At 30.3% G+C, this 15,850-nt stretch overlaps 1 long non-coding RNA gene and 8 other non-coding genes across 9 annotated transcripts in view; 6 read left to right on the top strand and 3 right to left on the bottom strand.

Annotated features, from left to right (window-relative positions):
• LOC143192651 (uncharacterized) overlaps positions 1–15,850 on the top strand; it is a 164,838-nt gene that overhangs the window by 61,095 nt on the left and 87,893 nt on the right. The window lies entirely within an intron of this gene.
• TRNAT-CGU (transfer RNA threonine (anticodon CGU)) lies at positions 5,393–5,465 on the top strand. The gene has a single exon. It is a non-coding gene; the product is annotated as a tRNA-Thr (tRNA).
• On the top strand, positions 6,429–6,501 carry TRNAT-CGU (transfer RNA threonine (anticodon CGU)). Its single transcript has one exon. It is a non-coding gene; the product is annotated as a tRNA-Thr (tRNA).
• On the top strand, positions 6,683–6,755 carry TRNAT-UGU (transfer RNA threonine (anticodon UGU)). The gene has a single exon. It is a non-coding gene; the product is annotated as a tRNA-Thr (tRNA).
• TRNAT-CGU (transfer RNA threonine (anticodon CGU)) lies at positions 10,034–10,105 on the top strand. The gene has a single exon. It is a non-coding gene; the product is annotated as a tRNA-Thr (tRNA).
• Positions 10,401–10,473, top strand: TRNAT-UGU (transfer RNA threonine (anticodon UGU)). The gene has a single exon. It is a non-coding gene; the product is annotated as a tRNA-Thr (tRNA).
• TRNAT-CGU (transfer RNA threonine (anticodon CGU)) lies at positions 11,142–11,214 on the bottom strand. Its single transcript has one exon. It is a non-coding gene; the product is annotated as a tRNA-Thr (tRNA).
• On the bottom strand, positions 12,191–12,263 carry TRNAT-UGU (transfer RNA threonine (anticodon UGU)). Its single transcript has one exon. It is a non-coding gene; the product is annotated as a tRNA-Thr (tRNA).
• TRNAT-UGU (transfer RNA threonine (anticodon UGU)) lies at positions 14,192–14,264 on the bottom strand. The gene has a single exon. It is a non-coding gene; the product is annotated as a tRNA-Thr (tRNA).

Below are 15,850 nucleotides of genomic sequence, written 5' to 3'. Positions count from 1 at the left end.
TATGCTACTTCACAGTTGAATTCTACATGTTACTAATTAGAGATCCATCTCTTACCAAAATAAATATAAAAATATAACATATATTACAATCCTAATTCACATATTAAAATTCGAAGTGTTCGACAGTTAGTGTATCCCAGTGCTCTCGCCAAACAGTTAATATGCCTGATGACAGTGAAATGCGAATATTCAAATACAAACTAGCATACGAACTGATTAATAAACATATATAGTGACATATAATTATCTCTAGAATAGCGTTTAGAATAACTTAAAATAAGTTAGAATTGTATCTAGAATAAGATTTAGATTTTAGGTTTGTACAGCAGATCACTTACTGAAGCGATCTTGTAGATGTCAGGATTGTTATATTGTATAATGGTAATCATATAATAATACTTATTGCCCACGGGCAGATTGTTGAAGCTCTAAGAGATTAATAAAAAGAACATATTAAAATTATATATAAGACTATATCTATTGAATGCTTATTTGTTGATTAACTAACAGGAATAAATAAAAAATTCATGAAATCTGTATAATTTGCTTTTAAATAGTCTTTGTGGTATTTATCGTGCCGAGAAAATGTTTTCCTAATAATTTACCTTATAGTTAAGTAAACCGCTTGACTGTAATTGTGGCTTCTCCTATGATATTGTCGTTGAATTATCGCTAAATCTTTTGTGAATTATAACTGTGGATTGATTTGATTGGTCTTTCCTCAGATACACTAAATGTCATATGTCTAATTATTATGTTCGATTAACTGCGTACGATTTCGATTAATTGATGAAAAAATCATCATGATTCTTGACGTATTAGCATATTTCATACACAAGTTCAATTTCCTGTAAAATTATTATGACCGTTTAAGCCGCTCCACATTTCCCTAATATATATAAATAAAAAATCTGATAAATGCATATAGTAGCCACGGGCAGTGATTGTTAGTATATTAATGCATTATTAATGTTCATTAATCTAAACCTCGGATCACATATCTCAATGTATGCTACAACTTAAAATACCTCACATTATAAATAAACATACCATGTTATCATTTAATATTGCTCATGTAATTCACATCCCTAATCTTTCTCCACTATACAAGCATTATTTATTTATAAAGTATTACAAGTATGAAATCATGAAAATTATATACTAATATTTGATGGAAGACAAAACAACAGTTTTCGTGAGGATTTTTGCCCAAATGAAATAAATATTCAACTTGAACACATAATTTGAGATAGTGTGAATCACATCGTCATGAACAATAAATGTATTAACATTGAAAGTCGACATACAAAAAACTATTGTAGATCAATTCTAACATTGAGTTGCGAGTTATGTATACTATTGAAAAATATTTAAAACAAAATCCAAGCAGAGGTAATTAAAAAAATTTTAACAGTGGAAAAGGTAACAAAGATGGATAAGATGATAAACGCAGAAATAAAAAAATACCTCAATTTAGAAATATTAGATCATATTATTCAATCATAATATTCAACATATGGATGAGAGCAGTTAGGGGTGTCCGGGAAACAAAGACGGAAATGAGAAAGCTCTTTATCAGAGATCTAGAATCAGAGTGATAAGAGGGAGAGGATTGAGGATAGAGGATATGAGGATTGCTGTCATTTAAATAGTGCTATATATGTGAGGCTAGTATAGCATTTAGTTAATAAGCTCGAAGGAAAATAGAAATAATTCTTTAGCAATGAGTATAAGAAAATAATTAATATATATATATATATATATATATATATATATATCTGTATATATTAGTATATATATATATCTGTATCTATTAGTAGTTGACATTTACCGATTATGATAGTATGTCTTGCGAGTTTATGATTTACTGTTAGATCAGAAGTTTTTTAAGGATCAAATCATCTCAAGTGTAAAGGGAATGGAAATAAACCAAATTTGTGCCGTTGAAATTAAAAATACTAATAACCAATCAATTAACATAGCGACCGTCCAGTTAAATTAATTCACACCTCATTAATACCAGAGGTATTTCTAGTAATAAAATGAATGAATCGTTTTAAAATGGATGAGAATTTAAAATCGATGTTTCATGGGGGGGCTTGAACCCAATTGTGTTGATTTTCAAAGGGATTAAAACATTGGGCTGTTGCTTTCTGCATGATTTTGTATTCATATTAAAGTAGTCCCATTTTACCAATATTTGTCTTTAGTATCTGAGGTACTAACCTGTTGTTGACATAATGATTGATGCGGCGGAAAAAGGAAAGGATTTTCAACTTCTTTATTAAGTGATCTTCTAAACTACGCTTTTAGCGGATCAATGGCTGAATTTCTATCTTTCTGGCGGCTCTCTGAAAGCATCGCAGGAAAGCGCAAAACGTCTTTCCCCCTGAAGTTAGTGGAGACTGAAACATTCGCAGTCACCCACCACGAAAGGGCCGAGCTCTTCGCTAAAATCAACGAGACCCTGATGGAACGCCTCCAGCCTGCTTCATATATAAACATTGCTGAGAACGACGAAATCATCGGGAAGGCCAACTCCGTTCACTCTCAAGTGACTCCAAGTTCTATCACCAAGGTTCGAAACAAGAAGGCCTCGGGTTTCGATTATATCTCGATAGCCCAACTTAAAAAGTATCCCTACAAGCAGCTCGTTGAACTAACTAATATCATCCACGCCATTCTGAGGCTGCAACACTTCTCACCCACACGGAAACATGCATTAATCGCAGTTATCCCCAAAAAAGGAGCTAAGTTATCACCTTCTGACTACAGGCCTGTCAGCCTATTAACTTCCATCTTCCAGCTTGCTCAAAGAGCAATTCTCTGTGCTCTTAACGACTTTACGAAATCAAACAATATCATTCCAAATGAGCAATTCGGATTCCCCGCCAAACACTTAGCCGTTCATCAGGCCCATCGCCTGAGCGTAAAAATCAACGGTGCTTTTAGCCGACGTGAAAGACTTGGAGAGGTCTTATTGGACCTATTCAAGGCCTTGGACAAGGTTTGGCACGAAGGCTTAGTGGCGAAATGCATCCGATTATGTCTACTCCATGACCTAACAGCTCTTATCAAATCATTTCTGTTAATACGATCGTTCCAAGTGAAGATTAATTAAAGTATTTAATCTTTTTCTTCCAGATATCCAGGAGACCACAAGTTGAGGCAGCTTTTTACGCAAACGACACTGCTTAGTTTGTTTCTTCAAGAGTAGCACCGGATATCCAAGGCAGACTCCAGAAACAACAACGGCTCAACATATTTTCCAATGTTGTTTTCTTTTAAATGCAAAAGGATAAAGCTATCCGTTTGGCGGATTGATCCGTGTAGAAGTTATGTTTCGGATTTTTTTAATGAAATAACTTCTTAGATTCGTTATTTTTTATTATAAACTTCTAGCTTTCGTCGATTTTAGTTCATTTAATACCAAAGTAATAGTTTAGAATAGATCCTGCATATATTTTGAGGACTTTAAACATGTTTGAATTCATTATTGAAGTGTTTTAAATAATAATCTTATTCTCTTTATAAACTGGCATCTAAGCTCTTCTTTTTTATAGATTAATTATTATAGATTATTTTTCGTAGATTAGATTTTGCAGCCAGTTACACTAGCTATTATTATTATTAATTTTTTATAATTATTTTTACTACATAAGTTAATACAATCTAATGATAACAGATAATAACAGAATTAACAATTTTAAAAAAGTCATCACTTACCTACCACAACACTTCCTGGCCAATCTAAAACAGAAATTTCAATTAAATTCTGCAATCAATAATATAAATTAGTTTTTAACATTATTTTATGTTAATTAGGTGATTATATCATTCAAAATTAGGCTTTTGTTGAAGTATAATGTGATTTCGCACCAATATTAATTTCTCTAAAAGTATTACGTATGTTTTCAAATAACAATTATCTATTATATGAAATTAACTAAAATGTTTATTCATGAAAAACATACTTGGACGCATTTACTTCACACAATTTAGATACACAATAATCTTAAAGGAAGCACGACGGAAGCTATTTTCCAAATAATTGTTTAAAGAATTTAAAACATTTTATCCTGAAATTCCTTAAAATTGGTATAAATATATTAAAACTAGTTATTAACATTTTTTCATGTATAATAAAAACGGGATATCTCATATCCTCTAAAGTGATTTTGTGCACAGTAAATTTTTATTGCCTGCAGTTATGATCGAACTCACGATTCCAGTGCTCCAGCCCTTGAGTTATTAAGCTGTGTTAAATGATATATTTTTCATTTTTTAAGTTTATTTTATTTTCTTGATAATCTAGTACTCCTGGAAAACTGCCAAATTCAGCTAAGACACAACCATCATATCTCATTTACAATAATTGAATTAAAATTCTATTCAATAACAGTTTTGTTTCAAAAAAAAATACCGTTTTGGTTTCGCGGTTTATAATTATAATCACTAATAATCTTACCAAAATAAGAGCTGATCGATCATGTCAATATGTGGATTATATTAATTATATGATAAAACAATTTTAGAAGAATCTTACGAATTAAATAATATGAATTATTACTTTACTAGAAATCGTTGAAGATTATTATAACATTGTACTAAGATGTTGAATTTATATAAATTATAATAATTGACATCTGAGTAATAGAATTTTATTCGGACAGCAATATTTTACAATAATCACCAAGTATATTATGAAGTAGTCAATATAACAAACTATCGTTCAATTTAACTTGGGTATAAGTTTTATATTACGTTTTAAATAGATGGTAATTTGCTTATATGAAGAAACATATAAGTTTATTCCGTCGTTACTAAACATTCAGATAATCTAAAATACTACATTTACCTAAAACTCCACTTTTAAAGTGAAATAAATAGTTAGTATTATCAGAATTAGAAAAATTCAAATTTCAAATATTTATAAACTGACGAGTGTGGCGGGTAAAATATTTTCTCCAATTACTTTTTGTGCTATTTAGAAAGATAAGTGACACAAGCCTAAAGTAACAGTGTTGCGGTTTTAACCTAATTAACACCCTTCCCAGAGATATTTTTTCTTTTATTTAACAACTTTGCTTTTCCTTGCATAGCTTGGCATAATGTCATCTACAATTTTTACTTTGTTATTTTGTTCATGTGGATATCGATAAACTAGTAAAAAATAGAATAAAAAAGCACAAACAAAACAGAAATGATATAAAAAATGTCAGATTGAAAAGGAAGGACAGTAAATAGGATATAAAAGTATGGCAAAAAAAGAAATGTGAGAAGGATGCTCGCAATAGGGATGTCGGATAACGGAAACCAGGTGAAAGAAGTTGTCAGAAAATTAGGAATCTATGCTTTGTATGGAAATATACCCTTTATTGGTCCGCAATGGGCCTTCGTAGCTCAGAGGTTAGAGCACTGGTCTCGTAAACCAGGGGTCGTGAGTTCGATTCTCACTGAAGGCATTTTCTTTAGTTTTTTATTCATTTCCTTGGATTTTCCTTGGACTTGCAGGAAAGCACTAACTCTGCGCCAGGAATGAACCCACGAATTACAGGAATGAATGTCTGTAAAGAATTATTCATTAATATTATGACGTTTCCGTCAACTTTGGCTGTCTTTATGCTATTTTTATTATCATCTTGCCTTGAGTGACATCATGTTCCATTTTTTATAATTCATATTTTATCTAAATACACAAATTATAATAACAATCTTCCTTAACTTTATTATTTACTTTTAAAAATTGTTATCCGCTAAAAGCAATGTCTGGAAGCCCCGTTAGACTACTCGTCGGTTATCTTTACACCATTGAAATCCTATGTTTCCTAACTATGTATGAAGGGATTTTCTACATCCCTTAAAGAACTATATATCTTTAGGATAAGTTGAGTTTTCGGTGAATCCAAGATTATATTGTTTTTAATTTTTTGAGATAATTTAGTTATATTGCCCATACTAATATTTAGTGCAGTTGTAACCCAATAAAACTATTTCCAATAAAAATCGAAACAACTTAGTATTTAACAGTGTCGATACTTATCTATCTGTCGCACTTTAATAGGCCGAAGGAGGCTCCACTTTCAAGTTCCTGTTCGAACTAATTTATTATAGTCGGAATCTGTACACTATCTAATTCTATCCAATGGTTTTGACATTATCAATAAGAGCAATAATAGGCAACGATTAAAAAAAATTGCCAAAACAACCTTTGCTAGTTTAAAACCTGTAATTATTATCACTAACATTTTGAAGAATTTTGCAGACATTTGTCAACCGCACGACTTTTTGAACATATTATACAGTATTCTATCTCTGTTTAATTGGAATTAAATCAGAAGCAAAATATTGTCTGATTTTAAAACGATTAATTAGTCAATTGCGATAGCAATTTTTATGGAAATATACCTTTTATTGGTCCGCAATGGGCCTTCATAGCTCAGAGGTTAGAGCACTGGTCTCGTAAACCAGGGGTCGTGAGTTCGATTCTCACTGAAGGCATTTACTTTAGTTTTTTATTAACTTAATTTCCAAAACTTAACAGAAACCCACATGATCACAAAAAAAATTAATAATGCTATTATGAGTAATTTTCATTCTCCTCAAGATGTAACAATTTTTGTTTCAATAACACTGTTTAATACAATGTTTAGTATTTTCTGTTTAAAATGTGATTTCCTGAGCCTCCATAGCTCAGGGGTTAGAGCACTGGTCTTGTAAACCAGTGGTCGTGAGTTCAATTCTCACTGGGGGCAGCATCAATTTTGTTACGTGTACTTAAAGAGTATTGAAATAATATTTAATAGATTTCTGTTGGGTTATTGTATCCATAAATGTGTTTACACAATAAAGGATGATGGTGTTAAAAATACTGATACTTAATTACAACTTATTTTAATACTTTATTTTTATTTATAAATAGTTATATATTGTACACTTCATGTGATAAGTTTTTGGGTGTTTTATATTCTTGAAACTTTACCTAAATATTTTTAGTATGATTGTAATCTTTTTCGACTTTTGTAGCTCTTTACTATTAATTATAAAATGATATACTAGCAGCAATTCTTATCTATATATTAATAAAGAATAGTGCCACCATGTTAAACTGCAATTGTCCGAGGGTTAGACAATGAACACATCGATTGTAGAATTGCGGATCGTGTGACGTATTATATCATCCTGGTGGGTTCAAAGCTATATCCAAATTTTTTTGCACTTCTCAATAGCGTTCACGATCAAGCCTGGTATTGTAAATTTAAATTGGTTTTGACGGTTTCTTATCAAGAATTAGATAACTACCTAAATGTCTCACTTAAGTCATCATATATAGCACGTTCAATCAAACAGTGAACTTATGACATCTAAATTTATGATGTCAAAACGTTACAATGTTGCCGCATCAACTTTCAATTTTAGTTTATTTTGATTTTTGACATATAATACAATTCTATTCTAAATAAAATAATGAAACAAAAAGAATGTTGTCAAATATAATTTATTTTAATATTATAGTACATCTAATGTATATATTGTCGAAGAGGTTAAACAACAATTGTTTATACAGTCATAATAGTTTGTGGGTTACGGTTGTGTTTTATTATTTTTATTCACCACGTATGAGTTAGAGTTCTAGGCGCTTAATTAATGTAGTGGTAGCCTAATCTATCTAATTAATATAAGTATATATAAGTAATATATTTTACTTTATTATTTAGATTATATATTTACCTTTTACGCTTATTTATTGATTTCGTTTTTGCAATGTTTCCGTCAAATAATTTTGATATAATTCTATTTCTCTCTGGTTTATTCTGTTACTAGCTGTGTACATCTTTCATGATAAAACTAGATTTAACAACTCCATTATCTCTAATGCATTTGCCATATCTGCAAAACGAGTATTTCTTTGTCCTCATATATTAAAAAAATTATCGGATGTTTTCTGAACAATTACACATATTAGATATATGAGTAATTGTTCAGAAATATTGTGTATAAAAATAAAAAATATTACGTATATGTTGTGTATAAACGCACAAACTTTTCTGTGTTAATTAAATAGTTTCCTTTTTAGTTGTTTCCACAGTCATCACCCTGCTTCGGAAATTGCAATGCAGCATTAGGTCATAATCTCACATCCGGAAAGTTTCATTCAGTCAGTGTAAATTTTTTTCTTCGCTATTCAAGTGAATAACTACGCTATTAATTTCCAATCTATTTAACACTTCTTGTCCAATTTATGAAATACAATTTCACCAATTGTTAAATTTTTCTCAGAACATATCGAGACCTTTCTTGTTCGTATATCATTCTCGGCCTGCATTTTTATTGTAATAATTCTTTGCCACACCCCATACTAATTCAGTTGGATTGAATATGCAGTGATAGAGAGGAAGATATAACACTTTGTGGCTATATTATTCAGCCATCTGATCTACCATGTATATTATTTCAGACATATTTCTAAAAAAGTAAATTATATAACATGCAATTCATTTATATTTATTAAGTAAAAATTTGAAATTATTGTTTTAGCAGAGCTTCTCGAAAACTTAATTTTGGTATTCCAAGCCTTAATTAAAGTTTTTGCTAACTTTTCCACCATTAAACACCTTGATGACGTGCGTTCACTGTTATTTTAAATAGACTATAATACAGGCAATACAATATCAACTACATATTTCTTGAATCATGAATAAAGAACTTGAACTATATAATGATTTATATGGAAATGTATATCTGATATAAATATATATTGATATTTCAATATTGTATTGTTGACAAATGCTCAATCTAATTTATTTAATTACAAACCTTTTACATGCGATAATGTTAATATAATTTTTATCATTTTTACATGCGATAATGTTAATATCAGTTTAAGCGGGGTTGTGTTTTGTTAGATTTATGAACTCATTTGAAAGACTACTGTTGTTGCCAACGAACTGACACATACTTGAATCGACACATCAAGTTAACAAACTGAAGGACAGTAACTAAATAATCAGTTTAGGAAAAAGTAAATTCGGTTTTTTCATATGTGTTTCAAACGGAACTTTTTCATATAAATTTCTAACAAGGATTAATTACCTATACATATCCTCTTGATAGACGATCTTTTGCTGCTTTTCTGGTAAAACCATAAACCCATCACGGTAGAACTTTTGGGATTAACGAGCAAAAACTAAAGCGCAGAGAGTTTTGCATAAACTGTAATAGATAATGAGCCGGAGGAAGCAAGATCCGGGTCATACGGTTGATGCATAGAAACTTCAATCAATCTCTTTTAATTTATAGTGGATGGAGCATAGTTTCCATAAGCTCCACACAGCTATCGATGACTTTCAGCGTCCTTTTTCCGCAAGTTTTTCTTATTACTTATTTATTACATTGTTACTAGTCGTTCCCGACTAACCTACAATTTGTCTTTATGATAACTTAAATCTAGGTATATAACTAGGAGGACCCATCGGTCCCATCTCATTACCTCATGAAATAATGTTTATATGTGTCACTGCTGCATTTTTTATTATATGAACCTCACTACACAACAGAATATCAGAGGTTTGATCAGATGGTTTGATTCTTTTGAGCCTATGTCCTGCTCTGGTGATATCCAACAGTTGCAATACTCCTATATTCTCATGAGAATGGAATCTTTCCTCATGTTCCCTTGATTTCTTGACTGACTGTGGGTATCTGAAGGTCTCAATGTAGGTAGTCATTCCTGTAGTATTTGGGTGCGCCCAAAATACTTCTCAAGACTTTGATCTGAAATATTTTTTATATTATTTGTGTTACTCTTTTCAGAATGGGGATATTGAACACCGTATGTCCATATTTGTTTCAATATTTCCTTATATAATAACAATTTATTATGCACTGATAATTGTGATTTTCTTCCAATTAGCCAATACATTTTGTTCCAACATTTGTTTACATCGTTATTTTCTGCGTATGAAACCGCTTTTAGTGATAGGACGTTTAATTATATTCCGCGAAATATGAAACTGTTAATTTTTTTAAAAGAGCCTTCATAGCTCAGGGGTAGAGCACTGGTCTCGTAAACCAGGGGTCGTGAGTTCAATTCTCACTGAAGGCATTCATTTAGTTTTTTTGAGTTACGGTAAGAAGAAAAATTATCAAATTCCTTTTTTTACTTGTTATAAGTTATGCGAAATCCTAGACACTAACATGTCATTTTTATATTATTTTTTACTTTATAAGTTATGTACTAATTATATGAAACTAAAAAGTATTAATTTTACGATGTATAATTCTTAATTATTTCGTTATGTTCATCAATTATCATATATTTATTTTCATTAGTTTACTACTACTAATTACTAACGTTTACAAATTTTAGAGGACCCTTCTATTGAAATTAAAGATTCGAAGCCTCCATAGCTCAGGGGTTAGAGCACTGGTCTTGTAAACCAGGGGTCGTGAGTTCAATTCTCACTGGGGGCAATAGTAAAGTTAATAAGACTGCGGCTTACATTTTTTGTATTAAATATGTACCCTATTTTTACCCGATATTATTAAATTTTAAACATAAATTTATTCACTTTATTCACATAATTTATTCTTTCATTGACGTTCTTGCTAGATATTACATTCTCTATCTTTCCGTGATTATCCTTAAAATTCATGGGTAGTCCTGAACGATGAAGGATCCCAATTCCGTCAAATAGGAAAAAGATCTGGCATAAAATTAATATTTGTTGTTGACAGGTACATTTATCTTCATAATATAACACTATTGTACTATATCCAGGATGCCATCTTGTTAGCAATTGCATGTTTGTCATGGTGCTACTCCACAATGATCAGTTACGATACCCATTTTTACTTATCGATGATTATAAACAAATTTAACTTTATATACGATACTGATCAACAGAAATCCCCCAATGACTACACGAACACTATCTGTGCTCCGAGAGAATAACATTTTAGTATGCCGCATCTAAAAAATTAGAACGAAATTTGATATTTAATTAAAAACGACAATTTTCACAAATACTCTTACTCTTAAATATACATGTATAGCAACATCATCTAACTCGGCATAACCTAGCCAACAAAATTATTTTATCATATTATAATAGCCAGTAATAATAAAAATGTGTTTACATTGCCTTCAGTGAGAATTGAACTCACGACCCCTGGTTTACGAGACCAGTGCTCTAACCCCTGAGCTATGAAGGCTTCCGAAAAAATAATTTATTTAATTTTTGGTAGTCCTATAATATCAAAAGTTCCGAAAATTAATACAAAATAACGCCAATTATTATAACAAATCACACGACGACCTACTGTTGCGATAGTCGCGGGTTCGAATCCGGCTCGGGCATGGTCGTAAATTTATGTTTGTGATGGTTTGATATGTGTGATTGTCCTAGACAAGCAGTCACGCCAGTAACCAGGCTGGGTAAGACCGGATGTCTTCTGGGATGATTTCTCTAAGTTGGTCACTAGTCGGTAGGCTAAATGCCGACGACCGTGATTCGGAACCCACTTTAAACTGTAGGTTCAGTCCAGATAAACCCCTAGTTGGCAAAAGGAGACTTTAAAATATAGAAAAAATTCGATTACCAAGTTCATTTAAAATGTTTTGAACATAATTTTTTAGCTTTATGATATGAAATTAATTTATTTTATTTTATTTTCATTATTAAACTTGACTCATCGTTTGTAATATAATATAATATTATGTATTAATATAAACATTATATCTTCCTATATTAGCTCCATCTATTCTTGTTATCATATATACTCATAATATATATTATAATAAAAAAATCAAAGAACATATATATTTTTGAAATAGTATGATAGTGAAGATAAAATAATTGAAAAAATATGAAAGATAAAGTTCAATTATAATATATTACTTTTTTATTGTAGGAACTTATTGTCATTTACTTAATTTCTTATGGTGATAACAACGAAAATTAATAGAAATGAGGATATTTGCCTTTATAGGCTAGGGTTTTAAGTGGATAATACTCGGAGAAATAATAGTTAACTTGATTGCTTAATGAATAGTGATTAATAAAATTTTAATTAATTGATTTTTAAACTTTCTTTAATTTTTAAACCTACTTTAAGAAGGGGTTACAAAGTAAAGGGTAATTTTTGCTCACAAAAAGGTGGAGCAGGAAATTTATAGCTATATAACTAGTGCCCCCAGTGAGAATTGAACTCACGACCCCTGGTTTACAAGACCAGTGCTCTAACCCCTGAGCTATGGAAACCCTGTGGCCAAGGCAATAAATAATTAATAGTATAAATATTTTAATATAATTTTAAAATAAATTCGGCTAAAAATATAACATATACTGTCGTAAAATATATTTTATAAATCTAAGGTCTGTTGGGAATTAAAAGATATATTAAAAGAAAATTAGGAATTAATAGAATGTAGTTTTCAACATAAACGAAGAATGATGAAAATCCGTTTTAGCATTTATCTTTCGCAGCTAGTCCAATTGTTATTTATATGTTTAAGCCAGCGTGATATAACTACCTAATCAATTTTATCATGTTCCAGCGGTAACGCAAACTTACAGAAACGGTACCGCAATCGCAATTTAAAAAATATTAAACAACTCGCGTATTTATTCAAATAAAGAACAATATTACGAATCTTTATTGTTGTTTCTAACAAGGCGGAAAAGATTGTGGGTACTATCCCGGTGTTCTGACTGGACACCTTTACTTTTGATACGCTCCATTGGATTGGCCGCTGGTTTTATAGCTTTGTTTGTTTCTCTGATTGTTAACTTCACGCGAAGACGAATAATTTATTACAGTGAGATAAAAGTTTTAGTTGTTTTAGGTTCACTGCCTCATCTATATTGTTCTCCTTGGAATGGTTCAATAATTTTTTTTGTATCTCATAAATTAGATCGGTATTCATTTCGTTCGACTGTTAATTGTGAATCATTATAATAACAAGCCACTTAAAATACCCTACTTTTTATTCTAGCAGTATGATGTTAAATAGATAAATTGCATTTAAATATATAGTAAGTTTAGGCTAAACATTAGTAGAAATTAGATTTATTAAGAGAAGAGGACATGAAAATTTCTTGATATTGTCCTATATGGTTCTTAGAAAATCATCAGAAAATTTTATCAATTAACAGTTAAATCAGTTAACAGGAAACTATGTTTTGTACTAAGCAAATGCTCCAATATTTGTGTAATTGTATGTTTCCATTATATTTAATATTTGTAAAAACGCTAGTCAACGAAGAGTTTTCTAGATATTCTAGATAGTAATGTGAAGTATCAGTGGCAACAACTATTAAACAACCCAACCAAGTTGTTAAAATTCGATGGTTTTGGCATTTCCCTATGTAAAATAACAGTTTTTTATGTAGTATTATTAAGTATTTTAGTGTATACATACGCTAATCATAAAAGACTTAAAACTGCATTTTCGATTGTCATTAATGTTGTTGCTTGGTCGGTTTGAAGAAATCTGCCTCCAATGCCCGTCAAATAATTTTAGAAACGATAACTCTGCTCCGTTATATTCTAATTTTAAGTTTTATTTCAAAGATTTGAAAATGCCGATTTTGTTTTCAGTGGCAAAGAACGACAGCTAAAAATTAGTTTTTTAAAGTTTTAACAGAATTTTAACACTCTTAACAGTGCTATTTTACTACCTGTTTTTATTAAGAGCTTTCTGCAACGTATTATGACTGGTGATGACATGTGGATCTAATAGGATAAGTCCAAGCACCAGAAGTTATTCTAGCGGTTTGTTTAGGGGAAAACTTGATGAAACTTGCTACAAATTACTAATTGCTACAAAAAAACCATCAATAGCAAGTAGTAAATACGAAATCATCCTCTTTCATCACAACGTTCAGACACTCGTTGCAAGAGTAGTAAATTTTTTCAAATTAATTTGCTGATCGATTGCCTTCTGGTTATTATCTGTTCTGATCTGATAAAAATGCTGAATCGGTGCGAATGTAGATCGATGATTGTTATACCGCTAAATTAACATTATTGTTCCGATATGGTTACGCCATATTGCCAGAAGGTTGGAAACAAGTTTAAAAAATTGTTGAGCAAATACCTTTTTATAGCGAATAATTGATTGTAACGATGGTGTACAAAAAAACTATAAAAACTAAAAGGTAAAGCATAGTGTACACTTTGAAACCGCTGCCCCCAGTGAGAATTGAACTCACGACCCCTGGTTTACAACACCAGTGCTCTAACACCTGAGCTATTAAGGCCCTGTTATTATTAATTAGACGTCCTACTACTGAAAGCATTTAACATATCATAGAAATGAAAAGAACGAATCAAATAAACAAACCAATAGAAGGGCTTTATCAAAACAATTCTCCAAAACGTCGAAAGTGTCAAAGAAATACAGAGGACTTTGCGAGTATTTACATAGAGATTCAAACAAACTAATAATAGGTTCCGAGGAAAGATTGGAATGCGATCGGGATTATGGACATAAAATATAGAGATAGAGAATGGGAACTTAAATGAGTACATCCGCAATCATGTTTCGACTGTGCCTTCTGGTGGTATTGGGGACATAAAAGCAAAGACTTTTTAGGACGTCACTTGATTTACTTAAATGCAAAAACAGAACAAAAGCATTTTCCAGGGTCTGAAGATTTTAATAAAATATATTGTTATCCAAAGAATTGTGCTCTGGCGAAGAAACGGTTTTTAAAAATAAAAGTTAAATTTAAGGCAACAAAGGTTTATTTGTAAAGCTATTTCTAAACTTTTTATATTTATTTTCAAAAGTATATAACATGTAAAACTAAATAGAACGAAGATTGCCAATCAAATATTATGCTATCAAATGGTGTTTTTTCTAGACAATTAAATGGGTACAACATCCTGTGCAAGATAATTTAATAAGAAAACAATTATTAAGTTTAAGTTCTGGTGGATGAAAATAATTAGAATTGCAAAGGGCAAAATATAATGAATAAAAATATAATGATAGTGACCAATCATATATACATAAATAAGAAAAAGTGGTTTGGTAATCAAAATTCAAATATGTAATCCTTATATTTAGTAAATGTATGTCTTGTATTTGTAAGAATATTTTGAACAAGCTATTTTTTTAATTTAGAATTTTTAGTTTATAATATTTAAGGCAATAACAACCTACAATTAGAACAAAAGTTCTCAAATTAGATAATGTATTTTTTTTTCATATATTTTGAAAATATGAAGTAATATTTAAATACAATATTTTATAAAAATTCAATTTTTTTACTCACCTTAACTATACTTGTTAAAATTAAAATTTTATTAAAATCTTATTTTTCAATTTCCTTAACATTGCGCGCCCTTATGTTGGCATCAACATTAAACATAGGGGATCCTATTCTATGTCTCTTTGTTTTATGATTGAGGATCCTGCAAACAATTTTCAAAGCAAACTTTAAAGATGAATTTCTATTTCTTCTATAAATAAAAGTAATAAAATTTGTTGGTATTTTTATGACATCAGATATATAAACAAAATTCTTAAAAATATCATCAAGTTACGTTATAAATTATGCGTTAATTAATAAAATTTATTATGTTCCTGAACTAGGAATAAATGATGAAAAATTGTGTCAAATACATTTAACGGTACCGACTAATAATTCTTAAATAAGAATTCGTTACATCTCAGGTATTATACATATTTCTTTTCTGCAGCTTAAATATGTAGGAAAGTATTCGCTACTTGACCTGTCTCAATTAACTTCATAATATGACTAAGCGACATTTAACAAACGAGTCTCCGTAGTTGTATTTTAAGCAGACGCATATTTCAACGTGATGGAATTGCTTGATG

The sequence above is a fragment of the Rhynchophorus ferrugineus genome, unplaced genomic scaffold (genome assembly GCF_030347505.1).
Source record: "Rhynchophorus ferrugineus isolate W39M unplaced genomic scaffold, kcgeb_rfMv2 rfM3, whole genome shotgun sequence".
NCBI lineage: Eukaryota > Metazoa > Arthropoda > Insecta > Coleoptera > Curculionidae > Rhynchophorus > Rhynchophorus ferrugineus.
This window is presented reverse-complemented; position numbering and strand designations above follow the sequence as displayed.